Source organism: Phascolarctos cinereus, unplaced genomic scaffold (assembly GCF_003287225.1).
Source record: "Phascolarctos cinereus isolate Bilbo 61053 unplaced genomic scaffold, phaCin_HiC Scaffold_5;HRSCAF=322, whole genome shotgun sequence".
Taxonomy (NCBI): Eukaryota; Metazoa; Chordata; class Mammalia; order Diprotodontia; family Phascolarctidae; genus Phascolarctos; species Phascolarctos cinereus.
This window is the reverse complement of record NW_027555958.1, coordinates 440,550,401-440,570,425: the sequence shown is the minus strand read 5'-3', so window position 1 is coordinate 440,570,425 and position 20,025 is coordinate 440,550,401. Positions and strand designations below refer to the sequence as shown.

At 37.3% G+C, this 20,025-nt stretch overlaps 1 protein-coding gene across 1 annotated transcript in view; it reads right to left on the bottom strand.

Moving 5' to 3' along the window:
• The window catches only part of PKN2 (protein kinase N2), a 176,055-nt gene extending 160,747 nt beyond the window's left edge, over positions 1-15,308 (bottom strand). The window contains exon 1 of the mRNA XM_020988764.2: positions 15,159-15,308. The gene's annotated coding sequence lies outside the window, so the exon portion shown is untranslated. The remainder of the gene's footprint in view (positions 1-15,158) is intronic.
• Between the last annotated feature and the right edge of the window lie 4,717 nt (positions 15,309-20,025).

Genomic DNA, 20,025 nt, shown 5'->3' with positions numbered 1-20,025 from the left:
CAACCATGTAAACTCATTTATCTCTTTGCTTTCCTTACAACATGAATCATCATTCCCATTTTACAGATAGGGAATAGAGCCTGAAGTCAAGTGACTTGTCCAAGATCCCACAGATCATATATCTCAACCAGGAATCAAGCCAAAATCTCCCTACTCTAAATCAAGAAATATTTTTATTATATCTCACTGCTGCTGGCTGTACGTGGTATTAGATGGTGGAGTCCCCTGGATGTCAGGCAAAAGGGACTGATCTTTATGCAGTAGGCAGTAAAGTGGAAGACATCCACATAAGATGAATCTTATGATGGTGAGAAGAAAGACTGGAAGTGAGACAGTAAAAAAAGAAGCAGCTGTTAGAAAGCTTTTACAATAGTCAGGAGGATGATTTATGGCCAAACAAGAGATAGAGAACATTATGAAATGCAAAATTCTGACTACATTAAATTGAAAAGTTTTTACACAAACAAAGCCAATGCAACCAAGATTAAGAGGGAAGCAGAAAAGTGGGAAAGAATTTTTACAACCAGTGTCTCCGATAAGGGCCTCATTTCTAAAATATATAGAGAGCTAAGTCAAATTTATAAGAATACAAGTCATTCCCCAATTGATAAATGATGAAAGGATAGGAACAGGCAATTTTCAGATGAAGAAATTAAAGCTATCTATAGTCATATGAAAAAAATGCTCCAAATCACTATTGATTAGAGAAATGCAAATCAAAACAACTTTGAGGTACCACATCACACCTATCAGATGAGCTAACATGACAAAAAAGGAAAATGATAAATGTTGGAGATGATGTGGGAAAATTGGAACATTAATGCATTGTTGGTCGAGTTGTGAAATGATCCAACCATTTTGGAGAGCAAGGTGGAACTATGCCCAAAGGGCTATAAAAATATGCATACCCTTTGACCCAGCAACAACACTTCTAGGGATCTATCCCAAAGAGATCATAAAAATGAGAAAAGGACCCACATGTACAAAAATATTTATAGCAGTTCTTTCTGTGGTGGCCAAGAATTGGAAATTGAAGGGATGCCCATCAATTGGGGAATGGCTGAAAAAGTTGTGGTATATGAATGTAATGGAATACTATTGTGCCATAAGAAATGATGAGCAGGCAGACTTCAGGAAAACCTGTAAAGACTAGTATGGAGTGATGCAAGGATCTAAGACATCTCCAGAAGTCTCATGATGGAAAATGCTATCTACACCCAGAGAAAGAACTATGGAGTCTGAATGCATATCGAAGCATACTATTTGCTCTTTTTTTTTCTTTTGTTTTGTTTATTCTTTCTTGTGGTTCCTCCTATTGGTTCTAATTCTTCTTTACAACATGACTAATGTGAAAATATTTAATAGGAACATATATGTAGAGCCTATCTCAGATTGCACGCCCTCTTGGGGGGGGGATTTTAAAACTCACAAGCTTATGGAAGTGAATGTTGAAAACTAAAAATATATTAATAAAATAAAAAATTTTAAAAACAAAGTCAAGAGGATGGGTGTGACCTTCCATATGAGGGAGGTAACAGTGAGAACAGAGAAGTTGTATGTGAGATATTACAAAGGTAGAACCAAAAGGACTTGGTAACCAATTGGTTGAGAGGTGGGAGGGAAGAATCTAAAATGTCATATCAAGATTTCATATATGGCACCACTATACATTTTTGGTTTTCATGGCTTCTTTTAAGACTCTCAGCTCAAGTCCCATTTTCTGCAGGAAGCTTTTCCTTGACTCCCAACACTCCTAGCTAACAGAATATTACTCACTCATATTACTTTCCTTCTACTTTGTATACATATTCTATGTGCCAGGCAGGCACTGTGCTAAGTGCTAAGGATACAAAGAAAGTTTGTAAAAGACATTTCCTATTCTCAAGGAGTTCACAAGCTAATAGGGAAGAGAACACGCAAAAAACTATAGATGAACAAATTAAATAAAGGACAAATTGAAAATAATCAACAGAGGGAAAGCAGTAGAATAAAGAGGGAATGTGAAAGGGTTCCTGTAGAAGATGAAACATTAGTTGGGACTGGCAATATTTCATGAAGTAAATAAAAATGCAAGGAAGCTAAGAAGCAAAAATGAGGAAGGACAGCATTTCATGTCTGAGTGATGGGCAGTGAAAATGCCTGTAGTTGAGAGATGGTGTGCTATGGTCAAGGAACAAGGAAGGAGGCCAATGTCAGAGGAGCTTGAAGAGAGTGGAAGAGGTGTAAGGCATAAAATGACTAGAAAGGCTGGGGGTGGGGGAAGCAGGTCATAGTCCCAACAACATTGTTTTATGGGTTAATTCATGTGTCCTAATTTGTACCTTAGTTAAAATAAATGAAACAGCAGAACATTTGTTGACAGAGGGATAGTTTTGAAATCAGGAAATCCTGGGTTCAAGTCCTGACTCTGATACATAGGAGATGTGTGGCAATTGGCAAGTCACTTGAATTTTCAGTACCTAAGCAGATCCGTAGTAGAAGTTTACCCATATAAGTCTATGGAATGATAGGTAGAGACCAAAATAATAATAATAATAACAATAATAATAAAGAGAAATAAACAGAGGTAAAAGCTGGAAAGACAGTTTGAAGCCAGACTGCGAAGAGCATAGAATGACCAACTGAAGACCTCACTAATCAAGCAATGGTAGAACAACTGAAGTTTTGAACAGGGATAACATAGTCTAGACCATGAGGTGACAAACACATGGCCACTTGAGGCCCAAACAGATTAAAATGTGACTTGTAAATACTTAACAGAATAAAAATACAGCAGTCCAGAGATCATGCTATTACACGGTTTTCCAAGTCAATACGGAACCCTACAGGGATCCTAATGTATGGTTTAGTGGCCCCTTCAATTTGAGTTTGACACCACTATTTTAGATTACACATGGCATGATTTTGCTAGCAGCTGCATAAGATAGAGCAGAAATGGAAAACCAGTTAGGAATCCATTGTAAAAATTAAGGCAAGAATTAAAGATACCATAGACAACGGAAAGGCTCTTTTAAGATATAATAAGAAGTATATTTAAAACTAATAGCTAGCATTGCTTGCAATGGAGAAAGATTAGAAGTTTTGTACTCTAGTATAAACAAGAGTAAATCAAGAATGCACCACTTCTCTCTATTATTTAGCATAGTTCTAGAAATGTTAGCTGTAGCCTAAAGATGAGAACAAAATCAAAAGCATAAACATTAGTAAAGACAAAACACTCACTATCTTCATGGGATGTACATTCAGAACATAATGATGAACAAAGAAAATCCCAGAGAATCAGTGGAAAAACTCGTTAAGATAATAGCAAGGTTGCATGATTCAAAACAAACTGACAAAAAATTATCAGCATTTCCATACAGTACAAAGATAAATGAGGAAACAACTATTAAAATCCATTCAAAATATTACAAACTATGTGTTAACCAAGCAAGACACAGACATGGTTTATATAAATACGATTACAAAACACTCCTGATAGAAATAAAGACATACTTAAATATATACACACATATATTCCTATGTGCACACTCCTGTTCATAGGCTGTACTATCATAATAAATATGATATTGCTATCTAAATTAATCTATGGAATTAGAACTAAAAGAATAACAAGGAAACAAAATTTGTAAGAACAAAATATCTACAATGTCAAAGAAAATAATGAGATAAAAGTATGAATTAAGGATGGAAAACATTAACAGACCTCAAACTAGATTATAAAGCAGTAGGCATCAAAACTATATGATAGTGATTAAAAAAATTTTTTAAAGTAGACCAGTGGAACAAATTAGAGATACAAGAAGCAACGGTCCACTGCCGGATAAACCCAAGACCATAAATTAGTGAGAAAAGACACCCTTTTCTGACGAGAACTGCTAGGGAAAATGTTTTTGGCAGAAATTAAGGTTAAACCAATTTCTTACACCAAATACCAAAAGAGAATAAAAATGGATGAGCCAAATATCATCATTAAAAAATCAGAAGATAACAAGATCAGGAACCTTTCACAATTATGGCTAAGAAAGAATTCTTACAAAGGAAAAGAGGAAATCATAAAAGATAAAACAGACATTTTAAACACATAAAATTAAAAAGCTTTTGCACGAATAAAATCAATGAAGATGAAATTAGAGAAGAAATAGTAAAATGGAAGGAAATATTTACAGTATAATATCATAAAACCATACAGAGAGTTGACACCAAGTATATAACAAGAAGCCATTCTCATGGCTAAGTGGTCAAAGGATAAGAGTGACTTTTAAAATAAGATTAACTATGAGTGACTATCTGCTCCAAATTATACTCCAGAAATGCAAATGAAAACAGCTCTAACCTCATTCAGCTTTCACCTCATTCTGTGCAAAATGGCAAAGATGAAAAATAAATAAGAACAATCAGTATGAAAGGGGCTGTGGGAAGACAGGCATACTGGTATGTGGAAATGCAAGGTAGTCTAATTATTGAATTTCAATTTGGAATTATGAATTAAAAAAAAAACTACCCACTGACCTTGCAATCCAGCTACTAGGCATATACTTAATGGAGTTAACATATAGAAATAAAGGTCCAATACACAAATTTTCATAGTAGCATTCTTTGTGGGAGCAACACCCATTGATGAAGAATGGCTGAAAAAACTATGATACATAAATGCAACAGAATATTGTTGTTGAGTTAGAAATAAGAAATGAAATAACTGATTGGGAAATAAAAATGAAGAATACAAAAAAACATAGGAAGGTTTGTATGAGCTGTAGACAGAGTGAAATAAGAAGCCAAGAGAGCATAAATAATTCTTAAAACAATGTAAATTAAAAGATAATTAATGAAGTTGAACTCTAATGGAAAAATCAATGAATAAACATTCTGGATAAAAGATAATGAAACGGGACTTTTTCACAGGAGAGAGGTAGAGGGTTACCAGGATAGAATATCACATATGATTAATATAAATACACAGCCCAAGTTTTTGTATCAGATGTATTTGTATAATTCTTTTTCTTTATCACAAGAGGGTTTAGACTGGTGTACATAAAAATTGATACAAAGACATAAAAACATTTTAACAAAACAAATAAAGAAAGAGATAATGAGGATCTAAACTAGGGTAATATTAAATATAAAGGGAGAGGACAGAGAAGTAGAAGTAGTAGTAGAATTAACAAGATCTGGCAACTGACTGTATTTGTGTTTGGAGGTGGGGTTGTGAGGAGAAGAGTCAAAGATCACTGATATTTTGAGGCTGAATATCTAAGAGAATGTGATATTACTTGAAACAGGTCACTCAGCGGGAAAAAGAGGATCTTTTTTCCTTTGGGAAGGAATCATAATAAGCTTGGTTTTAGAAATAGTTTAAGTTAGAGATAATAGCAAGACATTCAAGTATAGAAATCTATTGGGTAGTTGAAAATACAGGAGTGGACCTCAGGATAAAATTTAGGGCTTCCAATAAGGATTTTGAGAGTAATGTGCAAAGAAATAATAGTAGAAGCTGTGAAAGTAGATGAGATCAAGGTGATAATGTGAACACATAGACAAAGATTTATGGGGAAAAAAATCTGAGTGATGTCTATTCTTAGGCAATATATTAAAAAAGAACAAATGGAGACTAAGGAGATTCAGCACAGTACAGTGCCACAGAAGTCAAAGGCAAAAAGAAAGAAGGCTAGAGTTAAAGGAATTGGGTTCAAATCTCTGTTTTTCCATTTGTCACGTTTGTGAGCTTGAGCAAATCTTAAATCTCCCCGGGGCCAGTTTCCTTTGCTGTAATTAGAGGGCCCTTAAGGTCCTTTCTAGCTCTGAATCAATAATCCTAATTAAAGGTTAAGTCAGTAGTATCATATATTGCAATAGGTCCAGAAAAATAGTAATGGAGAAATCTGATCATCAGTGATTAGATCACTGCAAAAGTGACCTCTGAAGGAAGCTTTCTCTTTCTATAGGTAACTGGCCAATAAGTGACATTTTAAGAATGTGATTTATTTTGTTTTCAAATCGCAAAATCATTTGAATAGAGAAATGCAAATTAAAACAACTCTGAAATACCACCTCACACCAATCAAATTGGTTAATATGACAAAAAAGGAAAATTACAAATGTTGGAAAGGATGTGGAAAAATTGAGACACTAATGCACTGTTGGTGGAGTTGTGAACTGATCCAACCATTCTGGAGAGCAATTTGCAACTATGGCCAAAGGGCAACCAAACAGTGCATACCCACTGCTAGGTCTTTATCTCAAAGAGATCATAAAAAAGGAAAAAGGACCTACACGCACAATTTATAGCAGCCCCATTCGTGGTGGCAAAATACTAGAAATTTGGGAATGACTGAACAAGCTGTGGCATATGAATATAACAGAATACTATTGGGCAATAAGAACTGAACAGGCAGATTTACCTGGAAAGATTTGTATGAACTGATACAAAGTGAAAAGTACAGAACCAGGAAAACATAATACACAGTATCAGCTCACTATGTGATGATCAACTATGAATGACTCAGCTCTTTACAGCGACACAATCATCTACAACAAACACAAAGGACTCATAAAGGAAAATGCTATCCACATCCAGATAAAGAACTAATGGACTCTGAATGCTGATAGAAGCATATTTTCTTGACTCACTTTATTCTCATGGTTTTTTGTTCATTTGATCTGTTTCTTCTTCCATAACTGTAACAAATATGGAAATAAGTTTACATGATAGCACATGTATAATACTATATCAAAATGCCTACCATTTTCAGAAGAGGAGAGAGAAAAAAATTTAGAACTCAAAATCTTGTAAAAAATGAATGCTAAAAATTTTATTGATATATAATTAAGGAAAAAATACATTGACAAGGACCTACTCTGTACCAGACACTGTGCTGGGAATACAAAGAAAAACAAAAAATAGTTCTTGCCCTCAAGAAATTTGAAGGAAGTGAACCTTAGAGGGAAAAGAGCTAGCAGCCAGAGGGACCATGAAAAGCCTCCTGAAGAATGTGCTATTTGAGTTAAGTCCTGTATCTCCCAAAAGCATGTGGCCAAAGTTAAAAAAAAATACTTTCCAGCCCATTAAATTGTTTTAGAAATAAACAAGATTTTGAAGAAATCTTGAGCTTTTTAGACAGCTAATTGAAAGCCATTTCATTAAAAATACAAACATGAAATTTATTAAGTACTTCCCATCCAATAACTCTACTGTTACAATGGAAAAAAGGCAACATTTAATTTCAAAGGTATATTCAACAAATAGGCTCTCAGAAGTCCTTGTTTATTACTCTCTTTAAAAAATATTAAGCTATGAAATGCTTAATATATAATCTTGTACACATTCATTTTTATGAAGACTATAAAACAATATAATTGAGTTAACTTCAAATGATGTTTCATTAGCTTACAACTTTAGTGAGATGAAGATACATAGTTCTGCTTTCAAAGTATTAACATGGTTTTCTTAACAGCATAACCTTTTCTCATTTGAAAAAGTTTTTAAGTTTATTTTTTTTTTAAAGAACAGACTTGAGTAGCATTTACTGCCTTCTAACTTTGCTGCCAGGTTTGGATTCGATTGTGTAATTAAAGTTAATTATATTAAGTGTCATATAGTTCTGTTATACAGTAGTGGAATTAAAGATGTTTTTGCAAAAGACCAGACATATGACAACTGTTTGAGACAGTACATTTTACTAGGAAGTGATGCAACATTAATTCTCTATAAACAAATGCCATTTATGCTTACCACAATAACGTACTGTATGTGACATTGATCTTTACAATGATCTTTGTGCCTAAGTAATTTCTACAATTCACTGTATAAAAATCATCCCAAGAAAATTAGAAAAAAAGTCAAGGCAGGCTTCAAGGAATCCTATGCCAACGCTTGACGTAGACACTAAGGAGCTCCTACCTGCCCTACTCCCTGGACTTGTGCTATCATGACTGAAAGGCAGAAACAGGAGTACTGTGACTGAAACATTTTTAGTGTTATAGGGGAAAAAAAGTTATTCCTTTTTCTATTCAAGTTTTTGGAAAGTTAGGTTAGAGACCCTAGGGCCAGCGACAGACTTCAGGGGGGTCTATGGGCTTGAATGAGGGGGAAATTTACATTTTTATTTTCATGAACTTTCAATTTCCTTTATATTCATATATTTTATTCATTTAAAGGCATTATTCTGAAAATGGGTCTGTAAACTTCACTAGACTACCAAAGGTATCCCCATTACAAAAAACAGTTAAGAATCCCTGAGTTAAAGCATACATAACAAGCACTCAAAATATGGTGTTTACTGATGTGCTTTTGTTTGATAAAATATATTTTATAAGCCATCTTAATAATCAACCATACTTCAGAATAACATTATCAAGTACTCACAGTTAAAAGGGTACCAAAGACTTACTATTGGCATTACTGTCAATCCATAAACATGTATTAAATGCCTACTGTACACAGAGGACTTTTAGGTACCAGAGAACGTATAAAAGATGAGCTTCTGCCATCAAAAGCATTTACATTATGAGAAGCACAATGTAACAAAACAAATATCAGGTAATGTAAGGGGGAGAAGGAAAAGATTTTCCCACCCAGGCAGAAACAGGACAAGCGTCCTGGAGAAACAGGTATTAATAAGATCCTAGACAACAGAAAGTTTTGTTTTTATCTTTGCATTCACAATGCCTAATAAAGATAGATGGGAAAGGAGAAACTTTAAGACATAAAGAACAGGATAATCAAGGAAAGAAGAACCTGGTATGTTACGGTCCATAGGGTCACAAAGAGTCAGACACAACTGCACAACACCAATCAAGGGCGCGGAGATGCGAGAGCGCACAGTTGTCCAGTCTGGCTGTGGTGTAAATTACAGAGAGCAGTGAAATGAGAAAGGATGGACAGGGAAGGAGAAGGCAGGTCATGAAAAGCTCTGACTGCCAGGCAACAGCCTGCTTGGTTTGTAATTTTATATACTATACTCTCATTTTATTTCTGACCATCTCAAGCCATTGTTCCACTACCAAAGGGAAAAAAACCCCCCAACAAATCCTGTACAGAAAAGTCAAATGTTATGGAACAGAGATATCACCTTACCCACTCACTACCACTGTGTAAGCTCACAGTAAAACTCCTAAGTGCAACCAATAATTGGCAAATGTTTAATAAAATAAATGATAACATAATACAACATATATAATGTAAATGTGTGTTTTTTAAAGTCAATATACAGTGGCCAGAGGGATCCCCTTTTACGCTGAGTTTGACACTACTGTTCTAAAGGAGACCACTCACCCAATACTACCTGAAGATCCAGCATCCTCACCCATGGATAGTTCCACCTTGGGAAAGAGAGTGGGGTGGGGAAGGAAAGAGGAGAGGGGAGAGGCAAAGAGACTTCACATAATTCTAAACTGCCAAAACTAACTCCTATCCTACTATCACATTCCAAAAACCCTTTCGACACTTCTATTTGCCACCCCAACAACTTCCAATCAAATGATCAAAACACTAAATGAGTTATTTTGTAATGATTGCAAACTCTGGAAAAGTGTGAAAAAAAGAAGATAACTTTGGGGATTTGGGAGTGTAAAGGGGGGAAGAAACTAGTAAGCATAGTGTAGATTGAGGGAAATAATGTAACGTATTTGTCATATTTGAATTACAATCCTAAAACAAGCTTAAAATAAAGTAAAATAGTAACCCTAGAAATCACGCAAACATGCAATGTGAAGGATCTAAGAAGTCTATCTTCTGAAAAGACACAGTAAAGAATATTGTAGCTCTTCAATACTGAGTAAGCCCAAGAGCTCTCTAAGAGTATTGATAAGTGTTTTTCTATTTTAAATGGAGACTAGTCTACAAATCTGCTTTAAAGAAACATTGTAGTTCTTAGTGATTTAGCCAGTGGTTTCAGAATTGGTACTCTTCATCCTTCATTTGTGGGAATAACTCCAATATGGACAAGGACTGAAGAAAAATTAGATTGTATTAGATGTATTAGATTATTTCATTAAGAAAAGTTCACTATAACCAGAGCAACAAATCACCGTTAACACAGCTAACAATCTAGAATTAGAAACATTTCTTATGACAATAATCTGTTGTAAACTTATTTCTGTCAAGGAATTACATACATTTTAATATGTATATTACTATTTAATTCAGGGTTAAACTTTTTGGGAAAGATATTTTACATATTCTATAAAATATGGAGGCTATAGTGAAAAATCATTTATCAGTCCACATATTTTGGGAAGCTTAAAGAATCATCTCTGTAGTTCAAGAAAGAAAGAAATCAGCATCAGTCTTTGATTTTGCATGAAGTCTTGCCCAAAGCAAACTAGACTGGAAACTGAAATTAGGACTTCTATGGCAAAAGTTTGAGGCAACTGGGAGGTGTGATGGATAGAGCACCAGGCCTGGATTCAGCAAGATCTGAGTTCAAATCCAACCTCAGACTGTACGTTTACTGCATGACCCTTGGCTGGGCAAGCCACTTAACCCCCATTTGCTTCAGCTCTTCATCTATAAAATGGGGACACAATAAAGAAGGAAATGACAAACCACTCCAGTCTCTTTGCCAAGAAAACCCCATGGACAAAGTCCAAGGGATCACATAGAATTAAACACAAGTGAATGACTGAACAATAACAAGGCAAAGGCTTTATTAGGCATGTGAATAGAAAACAAAGTTACAGTGACCAAAACCTACAACCTTGTTAGCAAGCTGTTCAATATTTAGTCTCTTTGCCTACAAAATTACAAACAGCACACACTTTGATTTAATGATTCATCAACTTTTACCAATTCAGTGTACCTAGAAATGATCCTTAATGTCACTGATCTTACAAACAAGTGTCATGACCATACTTTACATAAACAAGAGCAATGTACAATGAATAAGAAATTAATCTTATAGACTAAAATTGATTATGACCCTTTTTACTGAAGCAAAGGTTCTGCCTCAAAGTCTGAATCATTAACTAATGAATTTGTTTCTTTATTCCTACTTCCTGGTCAGCTAAGTAGGTTTCCAGTATTTCAAGCAAAGTTAGATATATTGGTTTATTCTGTCTATGATTGCAACTGGTAACACAGGAAATACTACCATCACAGATTTTCTCAAGTCTTTCTTTCCATAACCAATGCCAACATATTCTTACATTTTCTAACAAAATCAATTCATACTCAGAGACTAAAGAATGACTAGGTTCCTACAGCTAAAAACTTATAGTTTGATCTTGAAGGCTACTAACCACAAAAACCTTCAATGTTTCTAAATATAAAACATGTTAACTTTGAAATGAGGTAACAGCAACACTTGCTATTTCATACGTGATACAGATGAACCCAAGTATACTTGAGATGGGATATGTCAAAGAGTAAATCACATTTCCTAACGTAACAAAAATCTTGTCTTTTAAAAAGTGCTTTTAACTTTGCCATGCAACTTATGCATTAAACATTTACCTCCCAAATGGCAAAGAAATAATAACAACAGCAGCATCTTGTATTAGAAAAAAATGATGGACCTGAGTTTAATCCTGACTTTTAACATTTACTAGCTAGATGTATGAGTTGCAACCACTATGTGCCTCAGTTTCCATAGCAGTAAAATGGGACTAATACTAATAATGTAATAATTAATACTAATACTAATAATATAGTATCCTAAATCAGGGTTGCTTTGAATATCAAATCCAAGAATGTACATAAAACATTTCTCAAACTTTAAAGTGTGATTATAAACATTAGCTATTGTTATGATGAGAAGAATCACGGCACAGTGGACAGTAGGGCTAACCTTGGAGCCAGGAAGTGCCAGGTTAAGTCCTGTCTCTGACACCCTGCCTTCCCCCCCCACACACACACCAGGGCTGTGTGACTGGGCAAGCCAATGAACCCCTGAGTGCTCCAAGCAGCTCTCTATGACTCTAAGACGCAGAAAAGATGCTAACTTGCCTTGCTAAAGGGAGTTTCTTGATCTGGGAGTTCCCTACACCAATGAAACCACTGGTCCAGTCCGATCCTATGTCCTTTTCAGTATAACTTCACATTACTGCTCTGGTACCTAACCCATCAGTCTCCTTCAGTATTTTGTATCTGGGTCCCTTAAAAATCAAAATTTTTCCAATTCCAATTAAAATTAATCGAACAAATTAAAATAATTTGATGTAGAACAAAATCCAGTAAACTTCTAGTTATAATACAATTTGTAAACAAATAATAATTTAAAAAAACATGAAAAGAGGATGGTAAAATTAAGTGGTAAAATTTATAACATCTTACTGACATGGTAAAATTTTGGTAAAAATTAAGACATCTTACTGCTACCAAATTTAGACACAACACCAAATCAGTGTTCCCACATTCTAACTCTGATAAAGACTAGTAAACTGCAATTCTGTATTAAAGCAAAATATTCAATAAAAAGCATACCTGATACACACGGACACAACCAAGAAAATAACGATGCCATTCATCAATCTTGTCTCTTTTGGAGACAATGTTTAATTAGAAAGAAGAGCATTACATTAAGTGCAATGCATATTTTATACATATGTATATACATACACACATACATATTGTGTATATAAAACTTCAAGACAAAGTACTGGATTTTCCCTTTGGCTTCATTTTTCAAGTTTTTTATATTTATAAAGACTTTCTAATTAGCAGTAGTGTATGAACGTAAATTCATGACATTTTCCTAATAATAAAATAAAAACACTTTAGTCCTCTTATTTATAAAAGATATTTTCCTATGATATTTTCATACCTTTTTCACTCAGCACCGAAAAGTATTAACTTTTCTTAAGGTTTCAAAACTTTAAACATTAATGCTAAATTAGCTCATTTATTCCATATCTTCTTCACTGCTTATTCTTCAACCCATTTCTATCTTTGAAATTTCCTGCATTTGCCATTTCTTTTTATTTTATATGGAATTTTATATGCAAGAATGTCTATCAGTTCAGTGTAGCCAGAATGCACTCAAGATATACAAGAGGTAGCTTTTAAAAACTCAATATTTACCATGCAGAAACATTATCAGTTACAAAGTCTAAACTACAGCAAAATTGCCTTAAAGTATTTTGTTGTATTTCCTCTTTCAGTCGTTGAGAGAGAGCAAGAGAGAGAGAGAGAGAGAGAGAGAGAGAGAGAGAGAGAGAGAGAGAGAGAGAGAGCGAGCACGCAAGCATCCAAGTAGTAGATCAATATCTTTTAAGTTTTCATCCTGGTACATGGTATATGAGAAATGTGGAAAAGAGCACATTTGTTTAAGCTTAGTCAGAATTTATACCCACTTCTGTAGTTCTTAATTCTAAAAATGTAAGATCCTAATAGCATCAAAATAGTTAATACTTCTTATTTGCTTCTTAAGTCAGTTATTGATTATGTATACAAATTTAACCTTATACACAGGCTGCACATCTTTTCTCTCCTCTACATTCCCACCCCCAATCCTCTGAGTAACCTAATGAGAGGTTCAAATGAAGAGTCACCTTATAACAAAAACGCAACATACTTTTCAATCTAGATGCAAACAAGTTAAGAACACTGGAACGATGTAGAAGTGAACCCAGAAGTTTGGTTTACATACCACTGAAGAGAGTTATCAGGGGGTCATGAACTTGAAGGAAGAAAAAAATTGCATTTTTACTTTCACTAATGTTTAGTTTCTTTTATAATCCTCTGTATTATATTTTAAGAAATTTAAAATATCCTATCATACTGCTTGCTTTCTCAAGGGGTGGGGGAGGGAGTGAAAGGAGAGAGAATTTGGAACTCAAAATAAAAAAAAAAGAATGCTAAAAATAAGGAATGGATTTTTAAGAAGTTATCCTGAGAAGTGGTCCCATTGATTTCACTAGACTGCCAAAGGGTTTACTTTCCTTTATAATCTTCTGTATTTTATTTTATGCATTTAAAAAGATCCTATCATACTGCTTGCTTTCTCAATGGGTGGGGCAGGAGGGGCTGAAGGGAGAGAATTTGGAACTCAATTTTTTAAAATGAGCATTAAAAATAAATAAATTTAAAGACAGTATCCTGAGAAAGAGTTCCACTGGTTTTACCAGACTGCCAAGAGGTTTTGTTTTCTTTATAATCTTCTGTATTTTATTTTATGCATTTAAAAATATTATCCTATCATATTGCTTGTCCTCTCACCGGGTAGGGGAGAAGCAGTAGGGAGTGAGAGAATTTGGAACTCAAAATTATAAGATATGAATGTTTAAAACAAATAAATGAATGAATTTAATTACCCTGAGAAGGTATCCCATTGGCTTCACCAGACTGCCAAAGGGGACCAGGACACGAAAAAGGGGAGCCCTTGTTAATAAGGTCTAAAAATCCAAAGTCACACCTCCACCACCAACTAGTTAATTGGGAATGAGAAAGAACACCGGGGCTTAATCAGGTATGCTTTCCCAGCACACTTAAACACAAAAAATAGGCGCTTTAATAAATGCCAGTTGATTGACACCCAGGGTGCTTATCCATGCTAGCTGATTGACCGATTTAAGCAGACGTTGGATAAAGGCCTGTTGACTTCTTTTTTCAGTCAATAAGCATTTATCGAGCGCCTACTAGGTGCTAAGAGACGGGTGCACAAAGAAAGGCTAAACACTGTTCCTGCCCTGGAGGAGCTCCCAGTCTCCAGTGGGAGACAGCAGACAAACAAGCGATGGAGAGAACAAATTGTGGGATCTGGGAATGGCTTCCTGAGCCAGGCTCCAGCTTTTGCTCGCACCCTTTGCAGTGACTGGGGGTTCCCCCTTCCCGGTTAGTAAACAGCCCCTGAGTGTCCCCCTTTCTCCCCAGGGCTCAGACAAACGCAAGGGAAAACGAAAGTCTGAGCAGCACCAGCACCAGCACCCGAGCTTCCGGATCGGATCGGATCGGGCCGGGCCGGAGGGGATGGGAAGATGTTGCTCAGGGAAAACAATCCTCCTCTTCCTCCTTGTCCTCCTGCTCCGGAGCCGTCTCCCGCCCGCCAGAGCAGGCAGTGGGGCTGGGATCGCACGTCCTCCGAGGGCCTGGCGCCAGAAACGAGCGGCACCCCTCCGGCCCCCCGCGGGGCTGCGAGGGCGGGGGGCGCCCTTTGTGCCCGGCGGGGGGCGGGGAGCGGGGCCGAGCAGAGGCCGGGGCGGGCGGGCGCGGCCTCGCTTACCTGCAGCTCGGTGAGCAGGATCTCCCCCCGCTCCGTGTTGGACGCCATGGCGCTCGGCTCGGGGCCCGGACGCCGTCGCCGCCGCCGTCGCCGCCGCCGCCGCTCGCGGAGGGAGGAGGGCGAGGAGAGGCGGCCGGCGGGCTAAGGCGAGGAAGGCTTCATGGAGGGGGGCCCCGACTCGAGGCGCTTATTCCGCCCGCTGCATCGGAGGGGCAGCCCCGGCCGGGCACCACGGGCCCGGCGGCGGCTGCGGCTGCGCCTGCTGGGGGGAGGGGGGTTCAGTCGGGGTGGCGGCCGCTGCCGAAGCTGGGCTCGGCTCGGCCCCGCCGCCGCCGCCGCTCCTGTAGCAGCTGCTGCTGCTATTGCTGCTGCTGCTATTGCTGCTGCTGCTGCTCCCCCACCTCCACCACCTCCTCCTCCTCCTCCTCCTCCTCCTCCTCAGAGCGAAGGCAGGAGGCGCCTCAGGTCTCTCGGTGCGGGGCGCTACGGCCGCGGCTGCCGCTCCTCCTGTCGCACCATTTGGCTGTCAGCGCGTCGCAAAAGCGCCCTCGCTTGGCGGCTGCTGGGGCACGTGACGGGGCCGCGGGGCCGAAGCCTCCAGGCCGGCTGGGACGGGACGCAGAGTGGGGCGGGACCGAGAAGGCGGGGCTTCCGGAGGGAGGCGGGAGGAGGAAGAGACGGCTGGGGACGGCACGCCCCCCTCGTCTCCGCCTTTAACGGCCTGTAGCGTGGCGAGCCGGGGAGCTGGAGGGTCGAGGGCGGGGCCGGGAGAGAGCCCGCAGCGGCTGCAGTTAGCGTCCATGTAGCGCTTAGAGGGCTGCGAAGCGCTTCACCCGCGTCACCCTCTCCGGGACAGCCTGCGCTTGGGCCCATTTTACAGATGAGATCGTGCCACCAGCCTGGCGCGGCCTATGAGCGCGTACAGACCCTGGCGCTCCCTCCGCCTCTGGATGCCGGGGCGTAAAGCAAAGAACGTCCACGGCCCGCTAGAGGCCTTGCCCCCCGCCCCTAACTACTGCTGCTGGTGCCTGCCGAAGTTACTTTGTATTCATTTTGTGATTGTATACAAAGTAATATGTATATGTGCACGTACTTAACAGGTATGCCTAAGCAACGTTGTGTTTAGGATAGAGCTTAGGGCCTGGAGTCTGGAAGACCCAGGTTCGGATGTGGCCTCAGACACTTCCTAGCTGTGTGACCCAGGGCAAGTCCCTTCACCCTGTTTGCCTCAGTTTCTTCGTCTGTAAAATGAGGCAGAGAAGAAACGGCAAACCACTCCAGTATCTCAGCCAAGAAACTCCCAAATGGGATCATGAAGGGTCAGACCTGACTGACCAACAACAAATATGAATCATTCATATATGACAGAGTATTTGTATTCATTATGTGTGTATATATGCACAGTATGTATAGGCTATTTGTTCACTGTATAGTGGATTATATGGTATTTATTAATTTTTTACCCAGCTATATGTATATGTGTGTGTGTGTTTATACACCTATATATCTTGTTTATATATGTGTGGAACATGACATATATAATGGGGTGTTTATATTTATTATATATGGTATATAAGTTATGTGTTAACACTATGGCTTGTATATATGTGGTATTACGTTGTATTCATTTTCTGTTTTTATGCATATCATGTATATATGCATGTGCAAATAAGGCTATATAAATATGGCTATCTTGTTTATATATATGAAACATTGCATACATGACAGGACATTTTATTCATTTCTATGTGTTGACACATATACATATATGTTTAGAATATATAGGGTATTTGTTCACTATATGGCATATATGTGGTATTATTACTTTGGTGCTCATTTAGTGTTTTGTATATAGCTATATGTATATAGGCATATACACATAAGCATATGTAAAATCTTGTTTATGAAATGACATACATGGTGGCATTTTATTCATTGTATATGTAGTGTATAGAGTATTTCTTTATACATGTGGTATATGTAGGGCATTACTTTTTCTTAGTTTTATATTTTATACTCATGTACATATATGCAAATATGACATTGTCTTCAAAAATGAAAAATGGCATATTCAAGAGGGTATTTGTTATATGTTATGTATGGCATACATAGTGTATTTGTTCACTCTGTATATATGCTATTTATAGGCATTTTGTATTTTTATACATAAATATATATATATATATAACATTTTGTGTATATAAAACATGGCATATATAACACAGGGTGTTTGTATTCATGCATGTATGTTTAATATGTGTGACATGCACAGGATATTTGTTCTCTCTATATATTGTGTGTATATATAGTATTTTTATATATTTCATATACATGCTATATGTAACTATGCATTTATGCACAGAATAGCATCATGTTTATATAAATATAATACAGCATATATGATGGTACTTATATTTATTACACATATGTATATGTCAGACTGTGTATATATAGCATATATAGGATATTTGCTCTGGTATATGTGGTTTTGCTTTGTATTCACTTTGTATTTTTATACATAGCTCTCTATATGCATGTACATATATGCATATATGCTACTGTGTTTATATGAAATAGCATCTATGACAGGATTTTTGTATTCATTGCATATTTGGTATATGTAATTGGTAAATATAGAGTATTTGTTCACTGCATATGTGGTATTACTTTGTATTCATTTTGTGTTTTATGCATGTATATACATATATAACACTGTAAAATATGGGATCCATAACAAGGTATTTGTACTCATATATATTTATATGTGTTTTATATAGGGTATTTTATATATAAGGTGTTTTATTCATTTATATATATTTGGTAAACATATATAGGGTATTTGTGTTTATTTTATATGTATATGGCATATATATACATGTACATATATAAGGCATTTATATTCATTTTATAGATCTATTTAAAATACATGCATACATATATATGATATTTATATTCATTTTGTATATGTATTTGATACACAGATAGACACACATAATATTCCAGAAGTCTTAATGCAGTTTAAAACTGTTAGGACTTTTGAGACACCTCTATGGGGTGCGTGTGTTTATGTATTTGGCAGCCAGGTGCACAGTGGGTAAAGTGCTGGATTTGGAGTCAGGAAACCTTAAGTTCAAATTCTGAGCAAGTTCTTTGAGCACTGTCAGCCTCATCTGTAAAGTGGAGAAAATAATAGCCCCTGCCTCGATGGGTTGATGAAAAGCTCAACTGAGATAAACATGTGAAGTGCTTTGCAAACCTTTGCAGAACTTTGCAAAGCGCTCTAGAAATGATAACTGTTTTTGGTGTTTGCACGTCTCCCCATCAAAGAACGTAAGCTCCTTGAGAGCAGGGATGGTTTCATTTTTGTCTTTGCTTGCACATAGTACTTAATAATTGCTTGCCTTTGTGTTTTTGAATTATAGAAGAAAAAGATGTCAGAAACGGCAAATAGCAGAAAAACAAGTTTTCTTTGAATTGTAAACAGTTTCTATTTGACAGCTTTTTTTAAAAAAAAAGCAAATTAAATGTCATGAGTTCTCACATTTAAAAGTGATAGTTTGCTTTCATAGGATCATAGATTATGAACTAAGACTTTTATAGGCCATCTAGTCAAAGCCCCTTCATTTTACAGATGAGGAAACTGACGTCTTAGAAAGATGAACTGACTTGCTCAAAGACGCACAGGGAATCAATCCCAATGCCCTAGGATTCAAACTCATTTGCTTTGGTTCCACGTTCAGTTTGGGGATCTTAGAAGTCATCTAATACTGGGCCAGTTTACATTTGTGTGTGTGTGTGTGTGTGTGTGTGTGTGTGTGTGTGTGTGTGTGTGTGTGAGGCAATTGGGATTAAGTGACTTGCCTGGAGTCACACAGCTAGGAAGTGTCCAAGTGTCTGAGGCCGGATTTGAGCTTGGGTCCTGCTGGCTCCTGGGCCAAAGCTCTATTCACTGCACCACCTAGCTGCCCCTGCATTTATTTAAACATGTAAAAACCATTCTTGTCTCAAATGGGGCAGGCCCTATTTGGCCCTAGGGCAGAGTTTGCTGACCCCTGATTTACTAGAACATTCTATATAGGAGGAAACTGAGGCCCATAGGGGTAAAGTGACTTCCCCTGCTCCCCCCAAAAATAACAGGCAAAACTGGAACCCATATCCTGTGGTGCTAAATCCACTACCCATTGTTGGTCAGTCTTTAGTTAATTCTTTTGTTTCAGTGATATATTGTGTGTTCAATAAGCATGTAAATTAATTAATAAGTCTCTACTATGGGCCAGCCACTTTGCTAGGCACCAGGAATAAAATAACTAAAGGAGAAAAAGTCACTGTTCACAAAGTGCTTGCATTCTTTTTTTTTTTTTCCCCTCAGTCAGAACCTATTATTTCACTGGGAAGGGAGCTCTTGATGGATCTGTGAACTAGTCCAAGCACCTTAGGAAGGAATTTGGAATTATGCTAAGAAAGTGACAAATGTGCATACCCTTTGACCTAGAAATTCCATTGTTAGGCACATACCCCAAGAAGATCAAAGATTTTACACACACACACACACACACACACACACACATAAGTAGAAATATTTTTGTAGTAGCAAAGAACTGGAAACAAAAATATGCATCCATTAGGACATGGTGAAACTATGGCATATGTGCTTTTAATGGGTTTAGTTTAAAACAAGAATACAGAGAAGCATAGGAAGACATGAGCTGATGCCAAATGAAATAAACAGAACTGGAAATAGTATACTCACTGAACACAACAATGTAGAGGGAAAGATCAACAGAACCCATGTGTAATCGTAATGAAGAAGCCTGGCCCCAAAGAAGAGATAAAAGAATGGTGATCCCTGCCTTCTTTGCAGAAGTGG